Source organism: Pinus tabuliformis, chromosome 3_1, assembly GCF_031772625.1.
Source record: "Pinus tabuliformis cultivar Carrire ecotype Pingquan chromosome 3_1, CPIR1, whole genome shotgun sequence".
Lineage (NCBI taxonomy): Eukaryota > Viridiplantae > Streptophyta > Pinopsida > Pinales > Pinaceae > Pinus > Pinus tabuliformis.
Window position 1 is genome coordinate 513,941,333 of NC_142301.1, and position 14,922 is coordinate 513,956,254.

Genomic DNA, 14,922 nt, shown 5'->3' on the forward strand with positions numbered 1-14,922 from the left:
GTCTGGAATTTCCCTATTTGACGAGCTTTTCCATGCATCTTCAAAGTCCTAGCCACATATTTCGCCTCCCACAGATACCTTTTGTGCAGGAGGCCAAGTGTTGGGCCTGCCCATCAACACAAAGAAAAACACGTCCCTTGGTGCCATTTCCTACGCTTTGCTGTTGAGGAAAGTGTTAAGGTCCTTTTCAGATTGCTTTGAATAAGCTTCTGCAATATGCTTCCTGCCTCTGTTGATCCATACTCTTCCTTTGTTGTGTAAGGGTGAACCTTTCTGCACGACAACTTGAGGCACCTGCATAATAATAATAATAATAATAATAATATTAATATATTATTTCACCCCCCCTGGGTCTAGGTTGATCTTAGTTTGTTGCTAGTTGGCGGAAGTAGAGGAGTGTGTATGCTTATCATTAGGATTGTGGGTGGATGTTCTTAGGATATTTTTCTCATGAGATTGATCTTAGTTTGTTGCTAGCTGGCCGAAGTAGAGGATGTGGTATACTTACCATTAGGATTGTGGGTGGATGTTTTTAGGATATTTTTCTCATGAGATTGATCTTAGTTGTTGTTAGCTGGTCGAAGTAGAAGAAGATGTGGTATACTTATCATTAAGATTGTTGGTGAATTCTCTTAGGATGTTTTTCTCATAAAATTTAAATTTGTAATCGGGAGAGACTAAATCTCACTCAAACCAAACTAATATACACTTCAGAGTTTCAAATCAAATTTAATGAATTCAAATCAGATTAATTTGATTTAACAATAATGGCAGACTAAATCTCACTCAAACCAACTAATATACACTTAGAGTTTCAAATCAAATTTAATGAATTCAAATCAGATTAATTTGATTTAACAATAATGGCGATGTCACCTGTGAAAGCCAATGAAGGGCCATGACAGAGAAACAGACATGAATGGTCGATCTCTTTTACAGAACGTTGTAAAAGGATCCAGGTACACCAGAAACAAAATACGGAGAATGGCCACTTCGGTCCAGCAAACCGAAGAGCTCATTAAAGTTATTGAAGGAAAATCAGAAAAATATGCCTGCAGCTCCGGTATTAAGCCCCCACCATGGCCATTCCCACACAATTTTGTGAGTGTTTTGACAACAAAATCAACATAAACGTGTTTGTACCGGTTGCACACCCAAGATCTACAATTCTGAGAGGACCCTCCTTGGGAAATACAAGCTTCTGAAGGGCTGCCTCAAAGACAGGCTGCAATATGTGGAAGACATTCCTCTGTCTGTCGGGGTTTTCGGCGTAACATGCATCGCCATTGCCCGAGTACATGTGAAAAAATCCCTGCAGATTAATGCCACTGTGAACGATTTTCACATGATGCAGAGTGCCGTTATCCATTGCCATTTTTATACACCTTCATCTGAATTGGCTGGCTCTCCATTTATAATAGATAACAAGCAGTCCATAGAATGGTGGAACTGAAAGGAGGGCTTTAAGATAAATAGAGGAGCCCATATCTATCAATCTCTAAATAATCACGCGCGCGTGGAGTTGGTCTTGAAAACTGAGGCCCCATAGAGAAAGGCTGGAACTAACGAGCCATATATTGGGTACTTAATGCCTCAGAGCAGCACGCCACTTAGCCCGATAACACGGGAGCGGGCAAATATAATTTAATGCCGAATTTGTCCGCTCCCGTGTTATCACGTTAAGTCGCGTGCTGCTCTGAGGGCATTAAATACCCAATATATGGCTGGTTAGCTCTTTCCATAGAGAAAGGCGGTATTGAGCTGATTGCAAATTTTGAATCAGAATATTTAATGGATAACAACGAAGTCATTTTAATTGTTTTAACTTACTCTTTTTTGGAGTTGTTTAACGAGGTGGAGGAATTGCCCGGATGGCCAAAAGTGGCCGGAATCCGGGTGAAAAAATTTCAAAATTTTTTGTAGTTGCACTGTTTGAACCGTGTTTTTGATGGTGGAAATGGATTCAGCACAATCAAAAATGTCTAAGACACCTCAAATTTTGAAGTTTAACAACTATAACTTGGATTTACAAAAATCCTTGCTGGATTTTCTCTAAATATGATCGGAATTTCCATAACTTTCCGGGCAACTCCTCCGCCTTGTTAGACTATGCGTTGTTATTCAATTTAAAATATTTCTGAAATTTGCAATTTAGATTTAGCTTTAAAAATTTCATATTATTTAATTTTTTGAGATTATGTTTATAACTATTTCTATTTTGAATTTTTATTTTAAAATAATACTTAAAATTTTAATTTAATTATCAATAATTATTAGATTTAAACTTCAAGAAATATTTTAATATTTAGATTTATCTCCATAATATTAATAAGTGAAAGTATCAACTCATAATATTGTAATAAAACATATTTACAAATTACAAATCTAAATAGTAAAATATAAATAAATTTCTATACTTAAAAATCCTTCCATATTTTTAAAAATATATACACGTATAACTTATATCATTAATTTATGTTTTATTAATTTATATGATTGATTAATTATATTTTTGATCATGCCTATTGATACTGGTCCACCATTTAATTTACATAAATACACTCATTCAAATCATCGACTCAATCAAAATAAACAAATTATCTAAAACATTCATTTTAATTTTTTTTCCAGTATATATTAATATATAACTTATATCATTAATTAATTCTCTGTTAATTTATATTATTGACTAATTATACTTTTAACTTACTTAATTTTTTAAATGCGGTGGCTAGTCCCCTGAAGAATCATTATATTAGGCCAATTTGTACAAATTTTTACATATATATACATCACATCAATCAATCAATCATCAAATACACATAATCGCTGTACAACAGCATCACAAATTGGAGATAGAAACTGGGCGGAGAGCGTGTAATCCGTCAGCCCACAACTTTAACCTATTTAATTATGGATCATACCTATTGACTTTTATCCCCAACTTAATTTACATAACTACACTAATTTAAACAATCCAATCAAAGTATGGGAAATATTCATTTCGTTTTCAGTTTTCCAATATTTCACTCTATTGCGTAGACGGTCTGAAATATTCAGTCAAATCGAGGACAATTTAGAAAATCTAATAGTTCTGACATATGGTAAATTCAAGTTAAAAGACGTGCAAATAATTTTATAACCAAATCCTTTTGCGTCAAAAAATTAACTTCCGAAACAATAAATTACACTGACCTTAAGAGTACCTTTCAACATTAGAATTGATTTTATAACCAAATCCATTTGCGTGAAAGAATTAACCTCCGAAACAATAAATTACAGTGACTTTAAGAGTACTTTTGAACATCACAATTGATTTATTTCCGGCCACAGCCATATGTGTTTGACTCCATTCGCGGAATCTTGGCATCAATGTACGGCAAAAATTATTGGCTTCGTTTTACAAATTGGGTAGTTGCTCAACATGCCCACGACTTTGATTATGCAAATTTGGGTAGTTCCTCAACATGCCCACGACTTTGATTATGTCCGGAGTTGATAAAAAGAAATTGGCGGTCGAGTTAAATGGGCGGTAGCTACAATTTCGCAGGCTTACGTAATAAACGTATGCGAATAGCAAAAGTACATTTTTCTAAACATGTCCGGCCGAGGCAATCGGAGGGGATGTAATTTCGGAACTGGTTTTGATATGAAGGTGGATTGAGAGTTTAGTCATTAAGTCAAGCCTGGATGATGGAAAAGAAAGGAAACTTCTGTTGCTCAAAAATCAAAGAGTCATGCCTTGACTCGGGATAGTCTAATGCATCCATATTCTTGAAATGGAAGCTGATCTATGTAATATATGGGACAAAAAAACAAACCGAAGTGCATGTCAGGGGCAATACAGCTACTGTAATGAATGAACAGTTGGGATAGTATCGTTATAGATTTATAATGAATGAAAAGTTGGGATACTATGGTAAAATTTATTATAATTTAGTTGTTAAATTAGTAGTGATGATAACTATTTTTGGGTGCTAACGGTTAATGCAGCCTGACTTATCATCTTTAATCAAGGAAAACTAGGCTACTTAAAACAAGTTGGTGGTCCATAAGGGGACAGACTTTCGCTCCTGACAGATACCTTCAATTTTGAACCATTAATATAAAACAAGCTTTTAACCAAACAAAAATAATTTTAAATCATACTCTAGACTCGTTATCCCTACATTTTAAAATCATTATTATTAATAATAATTATTATTATGATATTTCATTAAAAACTAAATTACATAAAATTTATTTTTTTAAATATTTTAATTTATTTTCCATGTATTTAATTAGGTATGATTTTATTTTGTAATGATTTGGTTGTGTATATCTTTATCTCCTCTATTCATGTCATGTGAAACTTATTACATAACAACCCCTATATATTATAGGGACTTATTTTTAAATGCAAGCTGTCAAATTATGGTTGGGCTAAAGTAAGACAAAAATTTGTTACTCATGCTCATAAAACCTTAGCATATCTTTGGTGGAACCATGAACAACAAAACCATGAAACGACGAGACTATAATATATAGGCATTGAACTGATAGCTCGCATTTAAGGTGAGACTATAATATATAGGCATGGCCATGGAGCACCCGCCATGATCCAGCTAGAGAAAAAAGTAACATTAGTTATTTTTACTAGTGTTTTCTAATCATGTTGAAATTCTTTACTCGAATCAAATTATAAAAAGCAACATCTGACATCTGGTTGTGGGCCGAATCATAATCAAATTCGATGCATCTGAGTTTTACATTTTTAATTTGTCGTTACTTTCAACCTATCTCGAATTTATAATGTGATATTAAGAGTTATTTCTTTAATTATTTTGTTCAAAAGGTTAAACTTATATCCCGACCTAAAAATTAATGGAATGGCAGCAATAATTTAGTACAAATTGCAGGAGTTTAATCATCATCCAAATTTATGGTTACTGGAATTTTGTTCAAAAGTTAGGGACTCAGGATTTTTTTAGAGTATGATAATATATATTAATTTTGTAAATAAATCAGTATAGATTCATTTTAAATATAGATTTAACGCGAGTCAAGAGAAATCAAATTTTTTAAATTGTAAATTTTCTTTTACAGTGTAAAAATATATTTATTAAAAAAAAAATTAAACTGTAAAATAATACTAAGATCATTTCAACTTTTTACCCATAAAAACTCATTTTTTTCAATTGCTTTATATGAAATATACAAAAAAATTTAAACAATATATAAAGTATTTTACATAACATGTGCATTCAGTCATTTTATTAGAACAATAAAATAGTTTTCTTGTTATTAATATATTTTTAAGTATAATTCAATATTAATTCATATTAAAATATTTTATTCATAACCCACAATGGATATTTTATTATATACCATATTAAAATATTTTCTTTTAACATTTTTCTCTAGAAAAAAATGTTAAAAGAAATTTTGATATTGTATATAATAAAATATCCATATGAATTATGAACAAAATATTTACTCTATCACATGGATTTGAACTTATAATGTTTTATGGTAAATCACATATAGTTAACCATTAGAAAATATGTAATTCATTCTATTATTAATATAAAATAAATATGTAGAATTTAAGAAATATTAATAATAAATAAAATCAATGTAAATAAATAAAATATTTCAAAATGCATTATTAAGGTAAAATATTTCAATGTCAACTATCTATATGTTATATATGATTAAAAGCCCAAAAATATGTATATAGTATATAAGGCAATTTAAAAAAAATGAATTATTATAATTAGTTTTAATCTAAGTGCTCAAGGGGATTTTCAAGTAGTGAATCCATTTATGCACTAAAAAATGTAATATAAACAATTAAAAATTACACATGGTGCGTGTGTAATCTTAACCATGGATCTATCAACAGTTGAGAGGGATCAAATCTCTAGTGGTGGAAAATATTTTTAAGTTTTGCATTATAAAAAAATTATTTCATCCCTATCTGCACTTAATATATCCATGCTTAAAATCCAAGCTATTTTAATATCGATTGTAAATAAGTCTACATTCATAATTAGTCTTATTTTTAGTAAAAAACATTGATATATATATATATATAATATATTATATGTATGTATGTATGTATGTATGTATGTATGTATGTATGTATGTATTTTTTGTTACAATAACAATGGAAGGTTTCTATTACTAAAATATAGTAATCACCACTTTGCAAAGAAGGATACCGGCTTTGCATATAAGGATGCTTATATAAGTTTATAACTAGCAATTGCAGTACATGTTGCAAAGGGAACACTATAAGGCGGTAGCATAGGGAAAAGTAACATTTATGGAAGAGTAGCATTAATGAAAGAAGATGTGATATAATTCGTAGTCTGCAATTATACATGATATCAATAAAACTGCACTAAAGGAATTGGGATATAAAGTAAATGCAATAATCTGACCCCTAATACTAATCCATAAATCTTGAAGGCACTCTCTCAGACTGGTATTAAGGTCTTTGTCATGGTTAAGAATGAATACATTTCTAATGTGTTGGACAGCCAGTGATTTCCAGACAAATGGGTGAAGAATAATGTTGTTTACTTCTATCCTACAACGAGGATCAATATAGTCTTGGTGGGGAATGAAATGAAATTTTATTAGACTATAAAAAATAGACCTAGTACTAGCTAGTGCCCGCTATGTTGAAAATCAGGCGAGTTCTACTTAGATATAAGCTACATCATATCAAGGTAGGCACTGCTTTGGCTATGGATGTGATCAACACTTCCTTTCCTCCATCATCCGGTGCTTTTCTGGATGACATTGTAGAAACTGTCGTGAAACCAATGCTTGAGTTTCTGAGTTTATTTACAACCACCATGAACTGATATAGGGAGCTCTTATGCCAATTGATCCATGTTATGCAATCTTCATTCTTTTTTAGTATATGATAGAGGTGTTATAATGCCCTACATTGTCAATTGTGACTGGTATAAATGGGGGACTTGGCATCTTGAAGATACAAAATTCAAGGATAGGGTGTCAAATTATTTGATTTGATTATTTGGGTAACAATATCTGAAGATTAGAATTTTTTTCTTCTCAAATTGGATGTTATGTGGAGAATTTTTGAGCGGAATTTTGAGCTTCAAAGCCTAGAGGCGTTCTTGAATGAAATAGGTTGTAAAATTGTTCTCACTACTCATGGGAGTGCAAGGGTTTGCCACTGGCTACAACTTGAAGAATATATTTGACAAAAGACTATTTCAACATCTCAAATGGAGTTACAATGTGCTACCACATTATTTAAACATTTGTTTAGCTTGATTTGCACTTTATCTAAGAAGAAATAAGCACTCATTACTACAGATCTCCATGACACCATGTTGAATAACTAAAGGATGCCTACCAAATCCGCATGCACATTGTGCCCAAATTTACATGGGAATAAATACAAATTATCTGGACTTGAATCATGAATGTTTACTGTGTTCCTAAATTGCATGACCCTATTCTATTTTTACTTGTTGAAATTCATGTTCATATAAAGTGATTTCCTTGAGCCATTCTCTAGCTTAATCATTCTTCTTTCCTCTTTCGATGGAAACCATTATGCTCTCATTTTTTCATGCCAAATGTAATTTTACTTCTTAAGACTAATTTATGGCCTATGTATTTTTCAAAAGTAGCTTCCAACTCATAAGAATAACGAACTAAATATTTAACATAAATTTCTTGAGATCTTATTCAATTAAGATATTATCATTTCCAAGCACTCCAAAATCTTCCAACCAATCATTAATTACTTATACTATTGTCGTCATTTCTAAGGTTCTAATAACCTTGACATATCATAATAGACAATTTTGCTTACAATTTTCCCAATTAGTAAAAGGTTATGTTTGAACTTTGGCTCAAAGCAAAGAGGTCTATGCTATTTTAGTAACATTTTGAACTCTGGGTACTTGCAAAGAATTATGGTTGTGCTGAAGGGTTGGTATTTGCAAAGAAATATCATGTCCTCTTAGCCGACAACCTATCTTGCAAAGTAGTGCATAAATAAGCTTTAGGGCTCTGAAACTAACTAGACTTCCTAGTGCAACAAAGAAACAATATAATGATCTATATTCCCTCTACCTTATTTGCTTCTTACTTAGGGATGCATTCATACCCTTTTTATCATTTTACTATACAAAATCAAAACAACGCACTGCCTAGACTTGAACCTTTCTTCAAAATATATGGGTTTTCAACTTTATCTTACAATATTCTTCTAAATTATTGTAAGAAAAAATAAAATGGCATGAAACTCTGAAGTACTGAGAATTCCATCTAAACCTTTTTTTGCTGCAAATGTTGCCAAATTTCCATAGAGAAATAATAAATTTTAGAAAATTTTGTAAGTTGACCAATTCAAAACTCTGTCGTAGTTGGGAGGAAACACCTAAAATATAGCCATGTTAAAGATTGACATCAACCAGATAATGTGCAATCCGTGGGGGATTTTTATAGCTTATATGCCCCTGGGTCATGGTTTCGTAAACAAGCTAATTCCACAAATCAAAAACATGTTAACAAAGTGAAAAAATAAGAATACTTTTATTTTTTTGCCTTTACTTTTACTCCATGTTCCACCATGTAATTTAGTATTCACGACAATAGAAAATGCACACATCAATGTATGTTTAGTTGTCTATTCATGTTGTGAATCTGCAAGGTACTGCCTACAACATTCACAGGCATGCCCATCAAAGTGATGTTAAAATTAAAATTCTAAAGAAACAAATGTGGTTTACTTAGTTGTATCCATTGTTGCAGGATGCAAATATTGTCAGGATACCAGTTCAATTCTAACTAAACCACCATAGGACCCCACTTCAAAATAACTGATAATTTAACACTCTAACCCTGGCCATGGCCAAGGTAGCTTTGAAAAATTTAACTTTGAAAGACCACCCCTCGAGTCAATGGAAATAAACCATTGCATATTTTTCTTGTCTTTGTCAACTACATTAGATTCAAAATTGGAAGAATATAACTTTCCACTTTAAAGTACTACCCTTCCTCATCTGATGATATCATATATTCAAACAACAAAAAGAAACCATATCGCTCAAATTCTATCTATCCATAGAGGGAAAACAAACTATGTGGTAGTCACACATCATCAATAAGTCCTGGACAATAGATTAGTAAAAAATTGGAGCTTACATATCCTATTGAATTAAAAAAAGCAGCACCCTGAAATAACACGAGGTGTAACACAACTAATCTATCAAACTATGGAAATCAATACCGACAATTCTGAAATTTTCCTATCTTACATTTAAGTAACTAAAATCCTCCCCTTTTCGAAAACAACAAAACAAGCATATCTTAAACATAATATATTTTGACAAAAATGATACTATAAAGCATATCAACATAAACATATAGGTAAATAACATCATGAATATCCTTGTGATGGTTTTCAAAGTACCAGTGTGGTTTGAAAACATATTTTGCAATCTCATTTTTTTTTAAAATGTCACAAGGCGCAACTCTTAGAAGAAGAAAGAATGTTCACTACCTATCAAAAATCATGTTTCAAAGAAGTGTTTTGTAATGTAAACATTTTAGAATTTTGGAAGACACCCAGGTAATAATGAATGCAAATAAATTTTAAATAGTAAAATGCATGGAATTTAACTTTCAATACAATTATATAAGTAGTTATAAGTGATAACATAACAAGAATTCCCAACTAAATTAGACATTTCAATGAACAGATTGAGGCAAGCTACGGAGGCACTAAAACATGAATTCACCCATTCTGGCTCTCTGGTTATCAAATCCAAAATTTGTGAATTCACCCTTGACAAATCAACCATTTTTGTGCAAAGGCTAGAGGCATACTTCTTTAACTTGACACACTCATCATTATAGACAAGTTGTCTTTGCCCAAAAGGCACTATGCTTGAATGTGACTGTAATAGTTGAAGAGGAGCAGGAAATTTGTGTAGAAAGGCTTCAAAAACTAGATCAAATTTCATATTGTTTCCTCCAGCATCACACGACACCTCTTATGTTAACCTACCATAGGAACATGTTATTTGTACTGGATATTTGCATCTTTTATCGGGGCATGGAGTAGATGGGTGACATGGAGTTGTGCAAGTGTGTTTCCAATCTCTCCTTGAAGCTCCACAAATTTTCCAGGATGATATTCTAATAGATGATGATGAGATTGAGTCACGGGAAGGTAAATGGAAAGTCCTAATACAGACACGAATTCATGGGGGATTCACTGGGGGAGTAATATCATACCACATGGGTTCATATTGGGGGATATATATTGAGGAAAACATGACATAATATATTAGGGGATATATAGGGGGTAAGGGTTTTAAAATTTGTAAATATAAAATGGAGCTCAAAGTTAATGAAAAAATACAAAAGGGAATAAAAAATCTCAATTAAAAAATGGATACCTACAATATCTAGTGAAAGTAGGGGTTTTTCAAATTAGGAAGGATTATTAGGTTCATATTGCTAGAGGGTTAAATAAAGTGATTTTTAGAGGGATTTTCCAATATGTGGTCAAATTAAGGGTATTGTATAATATTCCACGAACGCATGTGATATGTCAAAGGTTCATTGAGTGAAGCCCCCGTCCATGAATTCCACATTGCGTTGTTTTCCCACATAGGCCTGTGGCACAAAATATCTTGAGAACCATATGGGAAATCCTTCACAATATGATTTTGCACATTCCATTTGGCAACAAGCACAATGCAATGAAGGCAACATCCGAGATGGAAATTGTGGGTAGAAGGATGACCACATGATTGATGAACTGAGCAGGGATGCGGGAAATAAAGAATAGGTGTTCCACAAGGTTGTGGAGGAGGAATTGTTGTCCTCCCACATGCATAAGAAAGATCATCGAAAATGGCTAGAAGGAAGGGTGGGAAACGCCCACTGTGGCAAATATCCTCACATAAATGTTATCCACATTTTAAATTTTAAATAGTAAATGCATGGCATTTAACTTTCAATACAATTACAAAAGTAGTTATAAGTGATAACATAACAATAATTCTCAACTAAAGTAGACATGTTAATGAACAGATTGAGACAAGCTAAGGAGGCACAAAAACATGAAATAAACCGAGTAATGCAGAGGAGATACTAAAGCACATGAACAATAAATTTCATAAAAGAATTTGGAAGAAAATTTGTGAAATCAGTCCACTTTACTTAGAGATTGTATAATACACCTAACTTTTTGTCATACAAAGACCTTCAATTTCCTGCAAAGATTTGCATCACTCCAATGCCTCTCATTAAGGGTATTAACCTTGTAGTCTCCATCTTCTCTCCAAATAGTTGCAACCATAGAAAAGTGAACACAACTTTCTCAATGGTCTTAGTGTCAGTGCATGCTTCAATTGCATTGTGAGAGTCATGCTTGTAATTCAATTTATGCCACCGCTTCATGTATTACAAAACTTCACATCCATCAAATATTCAACCCTCCTATAAAATTAGCAAAATGCCCACATATTTAACTCAAAGGTTCACTAAATTACATGATAGCCTACAACACTCTGAGGGTTGAAAGGTATAGAACATACATGAACAACCCTTGAGAGCATTAGTAATGTTGTGATAATCCAGGATGTCTACATAGAAGATCTGCAATCCATCCCCATGCAATTTTATGAGAGAATCAACTTCCCTTGCCACTATTTAAAATCATCATCGAAGAATTCCAATATACTATAAGTTCAATCAAAACGAAATGTAAAAATCGTCAACTCAATTTGAAAGTGAATGGGAATTCAAAATAGGGATGGAATGGCACAACTTCCCTATTTTTATTCTGAGGGGTTTGAAAAAAAAAGTATACAAAAAACTTGGTTTAAAGAACATTTGGCTTCTGTTGAGTTGCATAGGTAGGATAAATTTTAAGATTTGAGGAATACCAATGTCGAAACTCAAAAACAAAAATGTCACGCAAAAGACCTTGTTGTAACTCCAAGGATTTTAAAATTATTTAGAATGTAGATTTGGGCAGGTTGAGACCAAAACATTTTGGAGGCTTAAGGTTTAGGACATTTAAATTATTCAGTTGTAGCCAGGTTCTTTGTACTATTAAACCTGCACAGTAATTGGGTGGGGATGCAGGAACCTTTCATTTATGTGTATTCAAGAATTGAACTGTTGCTAAGCAAAACAGAACTCACGTCAACCTCCTAGAGTTGTAGTGAGTGATTACAAAGATACAATTGCACAAGATGGGGAATTAAAGATAGACCTTGCTTCAAGCTCCTAGCATTGAAATGGGTGATTGTGCTCTATTGCAATTATTCACAAACTTAAGAGTTGTTGTTGCTTTTGTGTGATCTTAAATATAACTAATGCATTATTGTCATTCAACCACACTAGCTCACACTAACTTGACACTGACCTGAAAACCTCAATATCATTGAATTCACGTTTTCATCACATGGTAAATCAAATAGGAAAATGACAAGCCTCATATCCATATCTACAGATGATTTGAAAGGTATAGGACGCACCTGCCCTATTGTAGGAATTGAACCCTTGGAATTCATTCTATGACACAGAGGGGCGTTTGTGTTTTGTGTAGCTTGTACAATCAAAACACATATTGGAACTCATCCTACAGAATATACAGAGAGGTTACATCTTTCTGCAATAAGCTTCAATGAATCCTTTTTCTCCTTGGGGCATTGCACATAAAACATGCAAACAAATGCCTTTTTGTTTCAGAAAAAACCAAGAATTTAAACCTTTCCTCAACATGTGAGATCCATTATGGCTATCTAGTTATCAAATCTAAAATTTGTGAATTCACCCTTGACAAATCAACAGTTTTTCAGCAAAGGCCAAAGTCATAATTCTTTAACCTGGCATGCTCATCATTATAGACAACCTATCTTGCCCAATAGGCACTCTGCTTTAATGTGACTGCAGTGGTTGAAGAGGAACAAGCAATTTGTATAGAAAGACTTCAAAAACTTGGATCAATTTTCATATTATTGCCTCCAACATCACATGACACCTCTGTTGTTAATCTACCACGGGAACATGTTATTTGTATTGGATATTTTCACCTTGTATCGGGTCATGGAGTATATGGGTGGCATGGATTTGTTAAAGTGTGTTTGCAATATCTCCTTGGAGCTCCACAAATTTTCCAAGATGACATTCTAATAGATGATGATGAGATTGAGTCATAAGAAGGTAAATGGCAGATCTTAGTATAGGTATAAATTCCACATTGCCTTGTCTTACCATAAGGATTGTTGCACAAAATATCTTGAGAACCACATGGGAAATCCTTCACGATATGATTTCCCACAGACCATTTGGAAAGAAGCATAATGCAAGGAGGGTAGCCTCCAGGATGGAAATTGTGGGTAGTAGGATGACCACATGGCTGAGGAACTGACCAAGGATGCGGGAAATAAGGAACAGGTGTTCCACAAGGTCGTGGAGGAGGAATTATTGTCTTCCTACATGCACAAGAAATTTCATCGAAAATGGCTAGAAGGCAGGTTGGCAACACCCACTGTGGCAAAGCTCCTCACATAAATGTTGTCCACATTGCAACTTTTTCCCACAGGTTGGAATATATAAATATGGATTCAAATCCCCTACTTGAGAGTTCCCCCCTCGACCTCGATTTACCTTACGACAATATCTTTCATTGCATCACAGTGCAAGGAGGGAAGCCTCCAAGATGGAAATTTTGGGTATCAGGATGACTGCATGGCTAAGGAAATGAGTAGGGACGTGGGAAATAAGGAATAGGTGTTCCACAAGGTTTATGGAGGAGGAATTTTTGTCCTACCACATGCACAAGAAGATCATAGAAAATGGATAGAACACAGGGTGTGAAACACCCACTGTGGCAAAGCTCCTCACATAAATGTTTCCCACATTGCAACTTTTTCCTACAGGCCAGAATATATAAATGTGGATTCAAATTCCCTACATGAGAGTTGCCCCCTCGACCTCGATTTACCTAAGGGAAACATCTTTTATTTCATCTGTTCTTATTACAATTTTTCTTTTTCCCACATATCTTTTCACATCTGGATTTTGTACTCATTATCCTGTGTGGTTATCCAGCAAGGGACTGTCTGATATGATGACCCACATCATCATCTCTGATTAATAATAACATAAAAAGGAGAAGATTCCCCATGGTGACAAGTATTTTTACACAAATGTTTTCCATAAGGAAGAGCCTTTTCACATATCTCTGAGTAGGTTGGCACATGATCCATCAAGCTCTTCCTCTGGTTATTGGTAATGTTTGATGGACCTAAGAACCAACAAGAGATAAGAAGCAATGAAATCTCAATAAAAGTAAATATCACAGATTAACTATGGAAGCACATAAGTTCACACTTTATGCTACCGTTATCTAAGAATAGTGAAAATATACAATTTCATTCAACAACCTACAAATTAAGGGCTTGAAATGATGGAAACCCCACGAACCATTTCGGATGATGCTTTTTTATTCCTGGAGAAGCATTCCAGATGATGCTCTTCTATTCCTACCCCTTATTCTGCTGATACTGCCACCCAGAGCCTCACATAACCAGTCAAAACCCTAGCACAACTTTACATACATAAGAATGATAAACCCTAAACACTTAATAAAACATAACATGTGAAAGTGGGTGATATGATAGTGCATGTCACAGAAGTTTGGCGGTTGAGATGATAATAATCTAATGGATCTTATTACTTTGATTGTTTAACAAAGTGATCTAAGGGCTCATGACTACACACAGTGGCATGGAGGGGAGTTCTTCTTAGAGGGAATGTCTTATGACATAATTAATAACATTAGATTAAATTGAAAATAAAACCAGCATAGATCCATCTTGATCATAGATCTAACATGAGCCTAGAGAGATCAAATTTATTCAA

At 33.4% G+C, this 14,922-nt stretch overlaps 1 pseudogene; it reads right to left on the reverse strand.

The window, feature by feature from the left end:
• Positions 1 to 1,375, reverse strand: part of LOC149188070 (gibberellic acid methyltransferase 2-like) — a 1,596-nt pseudogene extending 221 nt beyond the window's left edge.
• Positions 1,376 to 14,922: the final 13,547 nt, after the last annotated feature.